General features: G+C 39.2%; 1 long non-coding RNA gene across 1 annotated transcript; it reads right to left on the minus strand.

The window, feature by feature from the left end:
- Nucleotides 1–13,863: 13,863 nt before the first annotated feature.
- LOC120457840 lies at nt 13,864–14,195 on the minus strand. Its single transcript, XR_005617099.1, has 3 exons — nt 14,150–14,195; nt 14,020–14,093; nt 13,864–13,964 (listed from the first exon to the last, which is right to left on the minus strand). It is a non-coding gene; the product is annotated as an uncharacterized LOC120457840 (long non-coding RNA).
- Between the last annotated feature and the right edge of the window lie 3,678 nt (nt 14,196–17,873).

Here is a 17,873-nt window from a genome sequence, read left to right on the forward strand (position 1 = left end):
GGACTAATATGTTAGGTACTAGATCTGTAGATGATAGTGTCAAGCAATCGCAAGACAATCTATCTGAACCAGAAACAGGTTGAAGACTCTTGTTTGCTAAATAAAATTGATGATAACATTGATGAGTCTATAAATAAGAAATCTGATAATTTTGAATCGGATATACAGTCTAGTGAAAATTCCACAAATCTTAAGAATGCCGATCCTGTAGATAATTCTGGTGACAAACTTCAAAACTCACAAATAGAGAATAAAGAAATTAGAAGAAGTGAAAGAATAAAAGGTAGACCAAAATTATCTTTTAGATTAATAGAAAAATGTTTAATGAACGCGTACACATGTTTCTATGATGTACCCAGAAATTTTGAAGAAATTAAGCATCGAAGTGACAGAGTCGTTTGGAAAAGGGCAATTCGTGATGAATTAGATTCTCATTTAGAAAACAACACGTGGTCTTTGATAAAAAGGGCAGATAATAAAAATATTGTTGATAGTAAATGGGTGTTTACAGTAAAGCAAGATGAATTTGGTCATTTATTAAAGTATGACAGACTATGACGAAACTTTTGCGCCGGACGCGCGAATCTCTAGTTTCCGTTTCATATTTGCACTTTTAAATCAATATGGTTTAAAAATCCATCAAATTGATGTAAAGACAGCATTCCTAAACGGAGTTCTAAAGGAGGATATTTATATGCAGGTTCCTCACGGCTTAGTACATAATCAGAATACTGTTTGCAATCTGAATAAAGCCATATATGGCCTTTTTTAAGCAGCTAGATGCTGGTTCGAAGTGTTCGAAGATGTATTAAAAGAAATTGGTAGTAGATAGAGTAGATCGCTGTATTTATATTGTCCATTTATATTATCCAATTTAAAGTCGTATTTTATGAACAAATTTAAAATGACGGGTTTAAAGGATATTCGATATTTTATTGGAATTAAAATAGACAGATGTGGAGAACAATTGAGCTTAAGTCAGTCAGCTTATACCAATAATGTTCTGAAAAAGTTTAATATGGACGATTGTAAGCCGGTCAGTACGCCTCTTTTAAGTAAACTTGATTATACTGCATTACAGTCAGATGAAATATACGACGCACCATGTCGAAGTTTGATCGGCTGTCTGATGTATATAATGTTGTGTACACGGCCAGACTTAAGTACACCAATAAGCATATTAAGTAGGTACACCAATAATAATAATAAAGAACTATGGCAAATTCCTTAAATGATTTCTGAGGTATTCAAAAGGTAGTCAACTTTAAGTTGACTTTTGTCAAAAATATGAATTATGAAAATAATGAGACAGACAGAAGAAGTTCTACCGGTTTTATTTTTAATGTATTTGAATCTTGCTTGATATGTTTGAGTACCATAAAACAGAAATCATTTGCAGCTTTATCAACAGAAACAGAATATATGGCATTGTTTGAAAGTGTACGTTTAGCAATATGGTTGAAATGAATGGAATTAAGATTGAGTTAAATAAACCAATACACATTAATTAAGACAACCAAGGCTGTATTAGCATAGCGAATAATCTAGTCTGTCATAAACGAACAAAGCATATATGTAGATATTAAGTATCACTTAACCAGAGAACCAGAGAAGTTGCCGGAATCCTCGTGTCTGTCTGCGCAGTACAGGAGGGCTTAGAAAGGGTCAAGAGTCCGTGGAGCAATCGCACGACAGTAGTGTCCAAGCCCGGGAAACACCGCTTTTGCCTGGATGCCCGCAATCTGAACACTTTCACGCTAAAGGATGCATACCCTTAACCCAGTGTTGATGGGATCCTCTCCAGGATCGACCAGACGCACTTTATCTCCAGTTTGGATATAAAGTTTGCGTTTTGGCAGATCGAATTCGATGACAAGAGCAAGAGTACACGGCGTTCACGGTTTCTGGGAGACCGTATAAGCAATTGCAATGGCAGCATAACTTTCCGAGGCTTTGAAGAAAAGCAAAAACAGAACGTTTGCCTTGAGTCCCAGCGCAGCACGAGCAGTAGACAATCTGAAGTTGGCCCTGACGAGCGCACCGGTCCTGGTTCATGCGGATTTCAAGAAGTATTTCTTAATCTAGTGCGATGAATCTCTCTTCGGCGTTAAGGCAGTATTTCTTCAGCGGAACCGGGACGACGAGGAGCAGCTTGATGCGTCGAGGAAGTCCTGGCAAATCCAACAAAGTTATGAGGGTACGAAACTATCGAAGACTACGAGGAAATAGTGCTAGAAGTATGGAAGAATGGAAGGAACTTACCGGACCTCAAAGTCGACAACGGGCTAATATTCAAATGCAGCGGAGTTCCATTTAAGAAACAACGGCGGCGAACGTTGTAGATTTCCTGGTGAACGAAGCTTTTAACAAGTTCGGTGTCTTAACATGTGTTTAGACATGATAAGTAGACAAACTATAAATATGTTCTATTTATGGGCTGCAATAAACATGTCACGGGACAGCATAAGTGGCAACTACAGATAAGAACAATTGCAGTGGTCTATTGCCGAAGTGTCAAGAGTTATGACCACGCGGAGGTGATTAGCGCGATCATAGGCCTTAAACATAGATTTAAGAATAAATCTCAGCTGCATTGACCAACGCAGACTGCAGCGTCTTACAAGCGCTGCATTATTTAATTAGATGATAAGAACTTATGAAGAACCTAAGAATGAATAAAAGGCGATGCCCACGCAGTAGCGAGTCAATTAGATTCAAGCACCCGAATTCAACTAATTAAGTGTACGCATTAGTTTATAGTGTGCACATTTTGGACCTTCGAGAAATTCTGTTGTTTTCCCCCACCAGTGGTAAGAAACACAGAAGAAAAAACCAGCGCTTCAAAGTAAAAAGAGCAAGGTTATTTGAGAAATTCTGTTGTTTTCCCCCACCAGTGGTAAGAAACACAGAATAGAAGACCACGCCTTAAAGTCCTAGGACGATAAGGTGAAACATTGAGTTCTTGCTTTTCCTTGGCTGATCAATCAGTTGTGAGTCGAGGCACAGCTAGGTCAACTGGGCGACCAATCAAAAAATCCTCCACGGATCACGCCAAAGAATACAAGCAGAAAGCACAAAAAAGTCACAGTGATTGGTTTCCCAAGATGTTGTTGGAAAGATCTGTGAAATTGATGCAAGACCAAGGAGAGCTGCAGAACAAAAAACTGCTAGCCATCAAGGAAAAGGAATCTATACCAGCAATAGAAGCATTGGTAGTCCGATTTACTACTAACAACAATGCGCTGGCAAAATTGGGAGTTGGCGATCATCAATATTTTAATGATAAAATTTTTATTAAAACTATTGATGCTGTCAAGGCCTACAAGAAGTCGCAAATAAAGGTAGAAACACTTGAAGAGATAAATATACCAAGTGGATCAAAATTATCTGATACCGCATCAGCTCGGAGCTCCAGTCCAGTTGATAATCTGGTTCAACTGGTGGACAGAAGAGCGGACAGGGTGAGGCAACAGATGAGCCTAATCTACGAAACCCTAGATAGTTCAAGTGAGATTGAACTAGTCAAGCAGCTGGCAATGATGAAAAGCCATTGGTCCAACGTGACGGACACACTGAAACTGCTTGAAAACAAGTATGACAGAACTGCCTTTAATCAAGATGAGGCAGACATTCTGCAATCTGAAGTTTCCGCACTAGAGATGGTACTTCAGAGGACGTTGGAACAGTTCAAAAGTTCCAACTACGACGTGCCAGAACTCCCAAAAGTGGACCTTCCAACGTTCAATGGAAATGCGAAGGAATGGCCAACATTTTACGAGCTCTAATAGACAGCAGGAAGGATCTCAGCAACACAAGGAAGCTGGTATATTTAAGAGGCTGCTTAAAAGGAGAAGCTCAAATGGTGGTGAGCCATTTGATAACGGGATCAGCGGCTAGCTATGCAGCAGCGTGGGAGCTTATCTGCAAACGCTATGAGAATAGCAGAAAAATATTCTCCCAACACTTCAACAAATTAATGGAACTGGAGTGCTTGCTGCAACATTTTTTTTTTTTATTTATTTGCTTATATTTATTGAATCTTCTTGTTTAAGAACTAACAATAAGTTTAAAAATCTTAACTATAACAAGTATTTTTTTTCTGGACAGTTGTATTATTTTTCCAACTGTTCTATGATTAAACGGCCCTAATAATTTATTCGCTGGGTTGGTAGGTCCTTTCGCCGGAGACGGGAACGGCTGCTGAGCTGGATTAGACATCTCGCTAGGTGGTTGGGGTGCGTGTAAAGCTTGCTATGGTATTTTTCCTTAAGTTCCGTGATTGCATTGGTAACTGATGGGATATTTAAGTCTCTTTGGATGTTTTCACTCCGAACGTACCACGGTGCCCCAGTGATGGTTCTCAGAATCTTTGATTGTGCTCGCTGTATGATCTCAATATTGCTATTGCTGCCATTGCCCCATAACTGTGAGCCATAGGTCCAGATAGGTTTCAATATAGAATTGTAGAGTAAGACCTTGTGATCTAGGCTGAGCGGAGAACCAGAGTTGATAGGCCAGTGTAAGTTGTTGGCTTTGAGTTTAAGTTGGGTTTTTTTGGCTTCAATGTGCCAGCGCCATGTGAGTCTTCTGTCAAGGTGTACTCCTAGGTACGCTACCTCATCTGCTTTCGGGAGTGGTATGTTGTTCAATAAGAGCGGAGGGCAGTCTTGTCTGTTTAGCGTAAACGTCACGTGCTTGCATTTTTGCTCGTTTACTTTTATGCATTGCCAGCTGTGCTGTAGCTTGAATGGCTAAGGACAGCTGTATCGTCGGCAAATGTGGATACCGTAAGCGACTATTTGTAGGGATGTCAGCTGTGTAGATGAGGTATAAGGTTGGCCCAAGAAAGCTTCCTTGGGGGACTCCAGCCTCAATTACATGATCAGTGGAAGTGGCAGTGTTGCACCGCACTGCAAACTTTCTGTCATAGAAGTAAGACTTTAGGATTTTGTGTGTGCTTTCGGGTAGGGCCTTTTTTAATTTTAAACTTTAGGCCGTCGAGCCAGACTCTGTCGAATGCTTGGGATACGTCTAAAAATACTGCTGTACAGTATTCGCGATTTTCGAATGCAGTTCTTATTTTCGTTGTTATACGATTCACCTGTTCAATGGTTCCGTGGCTTTCGCGAAATCCAAATTGATGGGCTTGGATTATGTTGTGGGTTCTCAGATGTAGATTAAGTCGGACCAGCAGGCATTTTTCAAATAGTTTCGAAATACATGAGAGTAGAATTATTGGTCTGTAAGATGAAGGGACTGTGTGGTCCTTACCAGGCCTTGGAATCATTATGATAATCGACCTCTTTCATCGTTGTGGAAAGTAACCAAGTTTGGTGATGTTATTAAAGAGCTAGGTTATGTATCGAACTGCAGAGTGAGGCAGCTGGATGATCATTTCCGGTGTTATAGGGTCGCAGCCCGGGGATTTTTTCGGGCTGAGATTGTCTTCGATTATTTTAATTACTTCTATAGGACGAAACACAATTCGGGTGTTTTGCTGGTGGCAGCTTACGGGTGAGGACGGTAGCGCAAACGTGCTAGTAGCCTGGTTTGGCGTGAACACATTTTGTAGGTGAGCGGCAAATGTGGTGGCTCTGTCTGCATCACTACGGGCTCAGCCGCCTGAGGAATTCCTTATCGGTAAAACGGTTTCAGTCGGTGGGCGAAGAGTTGAGTGGGCTCTCCAAGTGACTTATGTTTCGTGCCTGTTGGTGTGAGTTGCTCTATGTATCGGCGCTGATGGTCTTCCTCTTCTTGTTTCAGAGCGTTGGCCAGTTTTCGTGTGGCTACTTTTAGCTTTTGTTTTGCAGTTGGAGATCTAGAATATTGCCATTCTCTGCGTAAGCGTCTTTTTACGTGGATTTGTGAGTTGGTCTTTTTTGAATTAACTGTAGTATTTGATATTTTGGGTGTTGCAGTAAGAGCTGCTGCAGTAAGGATGGATTGCAATGCACACGTGCAGCTCTCTATATCAGATTCAGTATTGAGTTTTGGGCTTAGCTCAATGTGTGAACTTATATATTTTTTATACCTGAGCCAGTTTGTTTTGTAAGAAGTCAATCTGTATGGTGGTTTCACGTTTTCTGCGTATCGGCGGAGGTGAATTAGTACAGGCGAGTGATCAGATGACAAATCCGGCAGACATTCAGCTTTAACCAAACGGGGAATATTTTTCGTAACTGCGAAGTCGATCAGGTCAGGCAGCTTATTGAGGTCTGATGGCTAGTATGTAGGACTCCCAGGGGAAACATGGTCAAGTTTATTATTGGCTTTTGTTATAGTCTTATCAAGCTGTTTTTCTTTTGGGTTCACAAGTCGCGATCCCCAGTGAGTGTGTTTAGCGTTGTAGTCGCCTGCTGCAATGAAGTGTGGCCCTAGAGCTTGGATGAAATCCAGGAATTGAGCTTCCAATACTGTGAAACGGGGGTGGGCAGTATACGGCCGCTAATGTGAGGAGAGTGTTGTCCTCCAGCTGAATGTTGATAGATGTGGCCTGAAGATGATTTTCCGCAAATTCTTTGTAAAAGTGGTGCTTCGTACGGTTCCTTATGAGTATGGCGGTGCCGCCGTGTGCTTTTCCGTCGGGATGATTTGTACCACAGAAATGGTAGTCCTTTATTTGAAAATTGTATTTGCTGGTGAGATGAGTTTTTGATAGAAGCATTACGTCGATATGCTTCTCATGTAGGAATTGAGCTAGCTCAAGTTTGCTTTGTGAAACGCCATTGGCGTTTCACGTAGCTATGCGTAAGGTAGCCATTATTTAATTGATTGTTGGGCTACAAGCATCTGTATCAAAAGGTTTTGATTACGCAACATGTCTTGTATGGTGGTCCTCATAAATGTCATAAATTCCATCATTCTCTGTTGTAAGGCTTGCATCATAGCTTCCGTTTTTGTTTCTTGCTGCGTAGCTGGGTTTTGTTGTGTCTAATTTTGTATGCACTTCATGTGGGGTTTGGGTATTTTGGGTTGGAGAATTCATACCTGCTTTGAAAACGTTTGCAAAGGTTATCTTGTTAGTGCTGGGTATAGACCAGGGAGCGAAACTTGTTGTTGCTTTCGAAAAAAGTACCTCAGGATTTGTTTCTGATGGTGTCAGCGTAGCTCTTCCGTGGTGTGTTCATTCATTTGTGAAGACGGCTTTTCAGCTCTTTGTAGATTGGACAGCCTCTGTAGTTTGCTGTGCTTTGATTACCACCACAGTTATTGCATTTTTTCTCTTTGGCATTTTCTTTATTAGTTTGGCAGGCTTAGGAGGCTTGTTTTCTGCTTTAAGCTTAATCTTGAAGAGTGGTTGGGGCTGCCTGTTTCTGTTTTTGATATTGAACACGCTTTTGGCGTAAAATCCCTTTTCCTTAAGCGCCTCACTTATCTCTTCGGGCGTAACATCAGACTCAATGCCCTTCAGTACTTCTTGCAGGCCCTTGCTGCTTTTAAGCTGGTAGGTGTAGAAGCCTATTTTTTGTGCGGTAAGGTAGTCTGTGACTTTTCTGTAGTTGTCCTCCGTTTTCGTTTGAAGTTTGATTTCATTGATAGTACCTCTTACGAGGGGAATTATATGAAAGCTATCTTTCCCAATAAGGCCAATCAAAGTATTTACCAAACCGCTTGTGCTCTTCTCGCGTATATATATAGGCGGAGGCTTTGTTTTCTTCGGTTCGATATCAACGGATCCCAGCGGCACGTCCTCAGCGGTATCTGCCAGCAAGGCAAATCTGTTGGTATTTGCGGGGGCTACATTGTGGATCAGGGTAGAGTTGTCGCGTGTATTTTTCGGCTTGTTTTCCAAATCTTAATTTTCCGGGCTGAGCTTTCGCTTTGCAAAGGTTATCTTGTTAGTGCTGGGTATAGACGAGGGGGCGAAACTTGTTGCTTTCGAAAAAAGTACTTCAGGATTTTTTTCTGATGGCTCTTCCGTGGTGAGTTCATTCTTTTGTGAAGACGGATCTTTGTAGATTGGACAGCCTCTGTAGTTTGCTGTGCTTTGATTACCACCACAGTTATATTTCGACTGAATTTTCCGGGCTGAGCTTTCGCTTTATTGTAATGTAGCGGTCCATTCCAGTCTGCCAGGTCGACCCAGCTTTTTTGTTTACGTTTTCGTTTTGTTTTGCTGGTAGTGCAGCAGTACCGTTTGTTGCTTGCGGTTTTACTTTCGCTGACTCAGCGGGCTGTCGTCTAAACAACCGATTTTGTGCGGAGCTCGATAAAAACAAGAAAAGTGCAAGTTAGATCGTGTGCCTTGTGTTCTAAGGATGGCCACGATATGATAAAGTGTCTCAAATACAGAGCACAATCAATCGAAAAAAGAAAAGAATTCGTTCAAAAGAACAGCATGTGCTTTAGATGCTTTGAAAATCATAATGCTATCGACTGCAGAAAGGAAATTACATGCAATCGATGCTCCAAAGGACACAACAGCCTTCTTCGTGAAGACACAAATCGCAGTATCAACAGCAATAGCCTCAAGCAAGGCCAAGACACACTATTGGCTACAGCTGTTGTTTTAGTGAAAAACAAAGCTGGAGGTTACAACGAGTTGAGGGCGCTTATGGACGGTGGATCCCAGAAGACGCTGATTTCAGAGGAAGCAGCACAAATATTAAGGATTCCCAGAGTAAGGAGTACTATAGAGGTCGAAGGTATCTCCCAGACTACTCAATTATCAAAAAATAGTGTCCACCTGACGATCAAACCAAATATTCCAAGCAGCTTCAAAACATCAACGGAAGCATTGGTTTTACCCACACTCCATAGAGCCCTTCCCAGCAAAAAGTTTGTTATTGATATCAACAAAGAGTGGAAGGGCTACAGGCTAGCAGATCCACGATTCAACGAGCAAAGCAGAATTGACATGGTGATAGGTGTGGATCTAATTCCCCTGATTATGATGGAGAACATAAAAACCGTAAATGGAAATATAACTCGAGCAGCAAAGCAAAAAATTATAAGTGCCACTACAACAATAAGGACCTGGAACGCTTTTGGAAATTGAAAGATGAAGCCGATGAGACGATGAGACGATTACAGACAATGCAGAATGCGAAAGAAAAATCCAAGAAACAACTGTCATCAACGAGGAAGGCAGATTTGTGGTTTCAATTTTATTCCACCAAGAGGCAAAGCTGGGAGACTCTCGCAAACAGGCAATGGCAAGGCTTATGCAAATGGAAAAGAAGTTTCAGAGAAACCCAAAGAACTGGGCTGCATACAACGATTTTATGAAAGAATGCTTTAAGGTGGGACATATGGAATATATTCGATATTTTAATTAAATTGCGCAAGCGGCAATATGTTATGGTAGCTGACATTGAAAAAATGTATCGCCAAATAAAGGTTGCTGAGAAAGATCAAGAATATCAATATATCCTATGGAGAGATGATCCAAAATTGCCGATCAGTGAGTTTAAGTTAACAACTGTAACTTATGGCACCTCGACAGCACCTTTCTTAGCAGTCCGATGTATACGAGAGCTGGCAGATCGGTTTTGCCAAGAGGATAGCGTCTTAGCAGAAACAATTATATGGATGACCTCATAACTGGTGGAGACACAGTCAACGAGTGCTATGAACTTCAAAGGAAATTGAGACAAGTGATGGAGAAGGCCCGCATGCATCTGCGAAAATGGGTTGCAAATGACGAACGTATTTTATCCGACATTCAGGACGACGCTGCTGCGGAGAAAATCTGCATTAAGGAGAATGAATCGATCAAATCCTTAGGACTTCAATGGGATCCGAAGAAGGATACATTTACGTTTTCGGCAGAAAACCCAATGCTAACACGCATAACAAAGCGGTTAGTGTTATCACAGTTGTCCAGAATTTTCGACCCACTGGGATGGTTGGCACCTGTAACGATTCAAGGCAAATGTTTCATTCAGGAACTGTGGAAGTTACCGATGACTTGGGACGTTGAATTAGAATTCATCTTAGCAAACTGGTGGATGGAATATGCTAAAGGTCTATCAGATTTAGAAGAAATTAGCATTTCACGCTGGACTGGATGCTCCAAAGGTATTTTGGAGCTACATGGATTCTGCGATGCATCAGAGAAAGCATATGCAGCGGCTGTGTATACAAAAGTAGGCGACAGAGTTACTTTGCTAGCAGCAAAAAGCAAAGTAAATCCTATAAAAAACAGGAAAACAATTCCAAAGTTGGAACTATGTGCTGCGCATTTACTAGCAAAGTTATTAGCGAAAGTGCAGGCTATTTGTGGAAATTGTTGTGGTATTGATAAAATCCGAATATCTGCAAAACTATCTTTTATCGAAGTATTCATCGATCGACAAACTTCTTAGAGTAATGGCGTATGCATTACGCTTCATAACAAAGATGAGAGGAAAATCGCAACAGCCGTCACATCTTACGGTGGAGGAATTAAAGCTATCGAAGATTGCTGTGGTAAAGATACAACCACAGCTAGATTTTGGACACGAAGTCAGACTACTCAAAAACAACATACCTTTAGACCCAAAGAGTAAGTTGCAGGCGCTAAATCCGTTTTTGGATAGTGATGGCGTACTTCGAGTTGGTGGACGACTACAAAACGCAATTATACCGTATAATGTAAAACATCCAATTATACTGGATAAGTCACATTTGACTTGGTTAATTGTAAAGTATTCTCATAAAGAAACTCTGCATGGCGGAATTAACATTATGAGAACTTATATTCAGAGGGAGTTCTGGATATTTGGCATACAAAATTCCTTAAAGAAATATTTAAGGGAATGTATTGTATGCATACGATACAAGCAAGAGATGTCCAGTCAACTGATGGGAAATTTACCAGTTTATCGAGTAACGGCTGATTACTCGTTTCAAAATACTGGAATCGACTACGCCGGACCGTTCCAGATTCGCTGCTCAAAGGGAAGAGGTCAAAAAACGTATAAAGGATACATTTGTGTATTTGTTTGTATGGCAACAAAAGCGATACATCTGAAAGCTGTTAGCGACCTTTCGTCAGACAAATTCCTGGAGGCTCTTCGACGGTTCTTTGCAAGACGAGGCAAGAGTGAGAACATATACTCAGATAATGGAACAAACTTCGTAGGAGCTTCAAGAGTATTGGACAAAGAATTTGTAGCTGCCATTAAAAACAACAATGAGTTAGCACCTACACTAGAAAAAGAAGGCATCAAGTGACACTTTATTCCCCCGGGAAGCCCCCACATGGGAGGTTTATGGGAAGCCGGTGTAAAATCAGTGAAGCATCACCTTAAACGAGTTATTGGTGAAAACAGCTTTACATATGAAGAATTTGCATCGCTGCTATGTCAAATCGAAGCAGTGCTAAACTCGAGCCCATTAGTCACTGTAAGGACCGAAAACTATGGTGAGGAAATATTAACGCCGGGTCATTTTCTGGTGGGAAGAACTCTAATTGAAGCTCCTGAACATTTTGACGAAAGTAAGACAATCAGCTCTTCGGATAGATAGAAGCTTATTCAACGCATCAGAGGTGATTTTTGGAAGAAATGGAAAGAGGAGTATCTGGTGTCATTGCAACAGCGAACCAAATGGCGCCAAGTAAAGCCAAATCTTATGGAGGGACAGTTGGTTCTTATAAAACATGAGAACACTCACCCTACAAGATGGCCAATGGGAAGAATCATTAGTACGACTAAAGGACAAGATGATAAAGTCCGGGTAGTCACGATTAAAACGAGCGATGGGGAATTAAAAAGATCGCTAAACAAGATATGTCAACTTCCTGTTAGCCAAGCAAAACCAGCTGGAGCTGCAACGCCATCTATAACGGAGTCAATCCAGCTAGGCAAGGACAAGAAGCTTAGGCAGCGAGTTCCAAAAGGCAAAAGGAATTGCACTGGAAGCATAGCTACTGTGCTATGCTGTTTATTGATATTGCAAGCTACAACTGCGACAAAAAATTCGGAAGAAATTCCCAAAGAACTTGGGAAAATTTACGACATCGACGCAAAAGCTGCAGTTATGGTAAACAAAATTGGTAAAATTGAAGTCGCTACATCCAGTTGGCAATTATTGTTTTATTATGACATGCAAGCCTATTTTGATGTCATAAAACAATCAGAGGACTTCCTGGAAAAATCCCGCCTGGTTTGCAAAAAAAATGGGAGACTTCAAGGACTACTGCGATTTCTTCGGCACGACAATACGGACAAAAATTAACAACATAAAAGAAAAAGACAAAATACTACGGCACCGTACCAACCGAAAGCAAAGGTTTATACTGTTCTTTGATATCGGAAATGCAAATAGTATACAGGAAAATATGCTAACGATCATAAAAAACGAAAAACATCTAATGTTTGTATCTAATATGTTGACAATCAGACCTCTGTCATCAATGCCACGGAAGAATTAGTAAGAGCAACTACGAAAGAAACAAACCGGAATTTGGGAAAACTGACCCAACAAGTCAATATTATTGCAGAAACGATGAAGGAGCACTTTATGGTATATAAGGAGTCAATTTAATTCCTTATGTTATCAAATCAAGTGCGAAACTGGATTGAAGAGGCAGAAAGCCTACAAGTAACAGCGATCTCAATGGTAACGGACATTTGTGAAGGAAGAATTCATCCTACACTAATTGCGCCTAACAAAATGCTGGAGGAGCTCGAAAAAGTTAAGCAAAAATTAGGACGAAAACAAATGCTACCGGGTGGAAAATCAGTTATACAATTACCACTGATCTATAAACTGATGAAGGCACAAGCTATGTTGAAGGATAATGTCCTATTCATTGAAGCAAAATTACCGATATACAACAATCAGGAAACGGATATCTTTGAAGTAATCCCAATACCACTGTGGACAAACGGAACAAAGCCTATTCCGAAATTGAATTCTAAATATTTTGCGTTCAATACAGACATAAACGCATATCACCTAATGTCTGAAATGGAAATTAACCAATGCAGACAAGAGGATTCGATAACATGGCTTTGCGAAAATAATTGGGCATGGAAAAATGCGGATGATAACTCTTGCGAAATATCTCCATTGAAACCAAGCAAGGCACACTCATGCGAAATGATGGAATTCCAAGGCAATTCGTTCATCAAAGAGATAAGTGGATCCAACCGTTGGCTATTTAGACTGTTTCGGAATACAACAGCTAATATAAGATGCAACAAACATCATCAAGTTATAAGACTGCCCAATCAAGGCATTATACAACTACCTGCAGGATGCACAGCAATATTAGGGGATACAACAATAATTACTCCTCAAAAAGTAATTTCGACAGCGTCTGAAATGTCTATCTTCCCCAGTGTACGAATTATAGATGACAAGGAGACATGGAACGTGGTCCCGCTGAAGCAATTGATTGTCAATAACACTAATGAACTACAAAATCTTCAAATGCGCATCCAGACTCTGAAAAATAACAAAGTACACATTGATGACTTCATGTTTCTTGAACCGATCCCTATTTAAAAGAACAGGATCAGATATGGTTTTAGTTTACTCACAGCCTGCGCCCATTTTACCCAAATTCAAGTAGAAGTAAAAAATGATATATTAAGGTGTGTCCACTATATTAAGGTGTGTCCACTAGTTAAAATATTATAATTAAAAAATGTAAATATACCCGTACTCGTATAGTAAAAGCTCGTATAGTAAATAAGAACGTCACACATAACAAACGAACGTCACAATTCCACCCATGGAATTATTTAATTGCATTTGCTTGATGAAATTAAAGTTTTTTGTTTTGATAAAATCGCTTACTTCAAATAACTCAACCGGAACCTCATTTTTTAATAAATATTTTTGGACACTCGCAACAGCATGTTTGGAGTATTCCTATAAATATAAGTTGAAAAATTACATTTGGTCAATTTTTATTAATGGTTACTTGCATAGGTGTGCGACAGCATTTCCTCCATTATAAAATTGTCATAAATATCTCTTGCCATTTTTTTTCTCTCATCATAACATTCTGTTTTTTCAAAAATTTTTATCTAAATAAAAAATGAAAGAGTTAATACAACTTCCAATAAGAAAAAGGTATTTCACCTGTTCAAAAAACTTAAGTTGCTGTATAGGTTCATCTGAGTCGTTTTCACAAAAGTCTTTGAACAATAAATAGCCTGCGAATAGTTTTATATAGTTACAAATTTTTTAACATATGTAGATTCATACTTACCCAAAACTTCATTAAATATTTTATGAAAATTCAGTTCGCCTTCTTTTTCCAAATATTTATACATAACACTTCTAACACTGAAATAAAAGATTGGTTGATTAGTACAAACAAATATTTATAGTTTGTTTAAATTAATGAGGGCAATATATAAATGCCTCTGTTAGGTTTACTGTCTCGATATCTGTATTCTCGGAATCGCAAAGCTATCGACGACGAAACTGGCACGTCGCTGCTATATAGGGAAAGGGTATCCGCCGAGCTGCTGCGCCAGTTGGTAGTATATTTGTTAATATTTATGGTGAAAGAAGTTTTTTTAAAACTACTTGCCTTGGAACTTAGTAGACCAATACCCAGATTTAATTAATGCCGTTTGAGGTATTGTGTTTATTATTCAGCTGTATATAACAACAAAGAGAATACAATTTTTTGACTTAAAACTATCATTGCTGTTAGTTGCTGTTCGAATTTTAGAATGTATTCCGGGTAACGTTCACTAAAATGTGGAAGGTCAGGGAGACTTAGAATATTTATAATAGTAATAATAGTAAGGGAGGCGAATTTGCTACTTCCGCGGTCTTTTTTGGGACTGCGCCGTGATTAATGAAAATTGTTTTGGTCAAAGATAAACAGAACCAGATGCTGGGAATGTTGTACACTCGCATCTGCGTTGACCATAATCATGAAAGCTTAATTTAAATAGGTAATTGGCTGTAGATCACTGGGTCTCATAATGTGGTACTCCGCCAGAATGTAGTTCAATCCCGCAAGAACTTTTCACTGCTGGTAGTCAAAATATGATTCCTGGTGTCACCAAACAGTTTTTAATTAAATGGACTTATCCGTCGTAACATTAAATTATAATGTGCAAGGAGAACATTGTATTTTTATATGTATATTCTAACTTGACCTTGGGAAATTTAGTGATAGTGTAAAATGTTTCTGGATTGACAGGCAAGATGTCCCTTACGGGAGCATCACTAGGCTCCGATATCACACCATTCCCGCACTCGTTTCTCGAATATCGATCGTCTTGGACGTCGGTCTAAAAGAAGGTAATTTTGTTTTAGAAAGATCTTATCACGGTAATTTCAGTGGAGCACATACTATTGAATATCGCAATGGACTCTCTATTTGTAGCCGTCGACTCTGTTTGACCTGACAATTATGCCGATTGCACATCGTTACATGAAAACTCACTGGAAAGCATATACCATTTACTTCGAAATCGAGAAACCATTCCGCTGCCACAAGCTCGCAATAGCCAACACATACTGTGACGAGCTTGTTTATCTACGGCTTCATTCACATCACAACTTTTGAAATTAGTCATACTTCATAAAACACAAGTCGCATCATGAATCGATTAATGTCCTTTCTTTTGAAGAACGAGGAAAATGCAGTTCGACAGTCATACGCCCCAAACATTTTCATGGAAATTCCATTGACTCCCAAAATAAGGGAAATAGTGAAATATTATTATTGAGTTTACCACTCTGATTCCTTTAGTTTCGCCAACCTTTTTTGAAGAAGAGTTAGTTTGTCCGATTCAGACAATTTTGTTGTAATCTTTCGAATTGTCTTTGTCACTTGTTCCACAGCAGAGTTTTTTACATGCCCAAAAAGGGTGTAAGTGGCCTTAAGGGATGTGAGTGATAGTGTTGAATGTACTGTTATTAATGTTCAATTTGAGCGCAGTGCAAACTGTGAAGACTGATAACAAACCTGTTTTCTCAAGTCGTATTGTAGTCTGTATAAATTTGCACACAGCTTAAAGTATAATGGATCTATAAGTCTTAAACTTTATATTATATCGTTTGTCAAATGGTTAACATCACATGGAATTTCAAATAGTAACTATATTCGCACTATTATTCACAACGACGTTCCAACCTACCGCTGTATGATTAAAACATATGTATTCATTCATAAACATTCATAATTCTTTACAGTTGAATTAAATTTTCCGAAAAGATCGTAAATATTTTCTTCGACGGAAAATGATCCTGAGTTTGTTGTAGTGGATCTATAGATTACTAGAATTAGGCTGATGGTTCGGTTCTATGGCGACTGTCAGTAAGAACGCTAGCAATCAGCTTGCAGAGTTATCTGAGCTGTTAGGACGGCAAATGCTTGTCTCGATTGCCTTGATATTTGCCTCTTTATTTCTTGATTGTTTATTGCTGCTGACCTAGATTTCTCATGCTGACTTGCTTTTTTAGTACAGTTAAGAATAATTGATTGCTTTTTAAATACCATCAATAATACCTTCCTATTCAACCTGACTTAATTTATGACCTTGACCTTTCATATCCGCAGCATATCTCGAATCAAGCTTGCCAAATACAGAGTTTGCTTCATTTCACACTATGTCAAGTAGTAATATACGCTGCCAGGAATGGCTTACCAGACCTTTTATGATCGCCAGGCAAATTGGGAGTACTGCACTCTTAACTTTTTTCTTTTGTGATGGGATTTCTTTTGTAACCGTTGCTTCATAAAATAAGCTGGATATCTCTCTTCAAAAGCGGCGCTAGCAATTAGTTACTGATCGTTTAAATATGTCTAATGAAGTTTTACGTCTCATACTCGGACGGGGTCTTCCTTACCACTCCATCATGTTGCTTAATTCATCACCTTCAAGTTGTCTTTTTGTAGTAGAACTCGCCGTCATTCCTTAACGTTTTGACATATATTTTTCCATTTGTTTCGCATTTGCAGCTCCTGATAATGGGATAGCCTTTTACCTTTGAATCTTTCCAAAAATATCCTGTTGCCTTTTAATTTGGCAGGTGTAAATCATTCCCCACTCTGTACGTTAGTTCAGCGCTCGTGAATTAGAACAAAGCAACCGGACGAAACTTAATTGATTTTGTACTTACCTTTTGTACTACTTGCATACACTGCTGCGTATTTGTGTATTTTTTCATTGAGTGAAACTTTTCCGTCAAATATGTGCCTATGAATTTGCATTGTAATTAAAGGATTGCGATTAGCGTGGGAGCTCATCGTCCAAACCTAAGTCTAGCGTCTGCACAAATATCATTGCCTTTACCACCACATGGGCGAAAGGCCCTAATACATCATATAAATTTGCTGTTTCAGAGTTTACCACCGATTAGTGGTGTAAGCTTGCGGCTAGAAATATATACTTAATTGTTTCTTTTCTAACATTCAGAGCAAACCCAACGTTTCAACACTAGTTTTTCAGCGTTTTGTCGAGTTTAAGGTGTTCGAATATCATCATCGGGAATTTCCTTAAAAACCTGTTTACTGTTAGATGACCATTTCAGCAGCTTGAATTCGCATAGAAACAGTATTCTGTTTAAATACTTATGTAGGCATATTAGTACCCTTGTGCTGTCAATAGATATGTCATCATTATACCCGTTACTTTACTATACGAGTATACTAGATTCGTTGAAAAGTATGTAAACTGGATCAAAAATTATAAATTAAACTTAAATGCCAATTATACTGAGATAATTAAAGCCAAGAATGAACAGCCGGCCAAACAAACAATAGAAAATATAGGACCTATGCTTTTTTTTTAAATGCCAGCTAAAATAAAGTAAGAAGTTATTATGTGCTCATAAGATTTCGAGATGTATGACGTCATGGCTATAGGTCTAAACCCGTTGTTGCCCTTAGGTATTGGTATTATTTAATTCCCCAATTTAGGGAAAGTGTTAAAAAGCTGGGTTAAAAACAAATATGATTACAAGAA

Source organism: Drosophila santomea, unplaced genomic scaffold (genome assembly GCF_016746245.2).
Source record: "Drosophila santomea strain STO CAGO 1482 unplaced genomic scaffold, Prin_Dsan_1.1 Segkk83_quiver_pilon_scaf, whole genome shotgun sequence".
NCBI lineage: Eukaryota > Metazoa > Arthropoda > Insecta > Diptera > Drosophilidae > Drosophila > Drosophila santomea.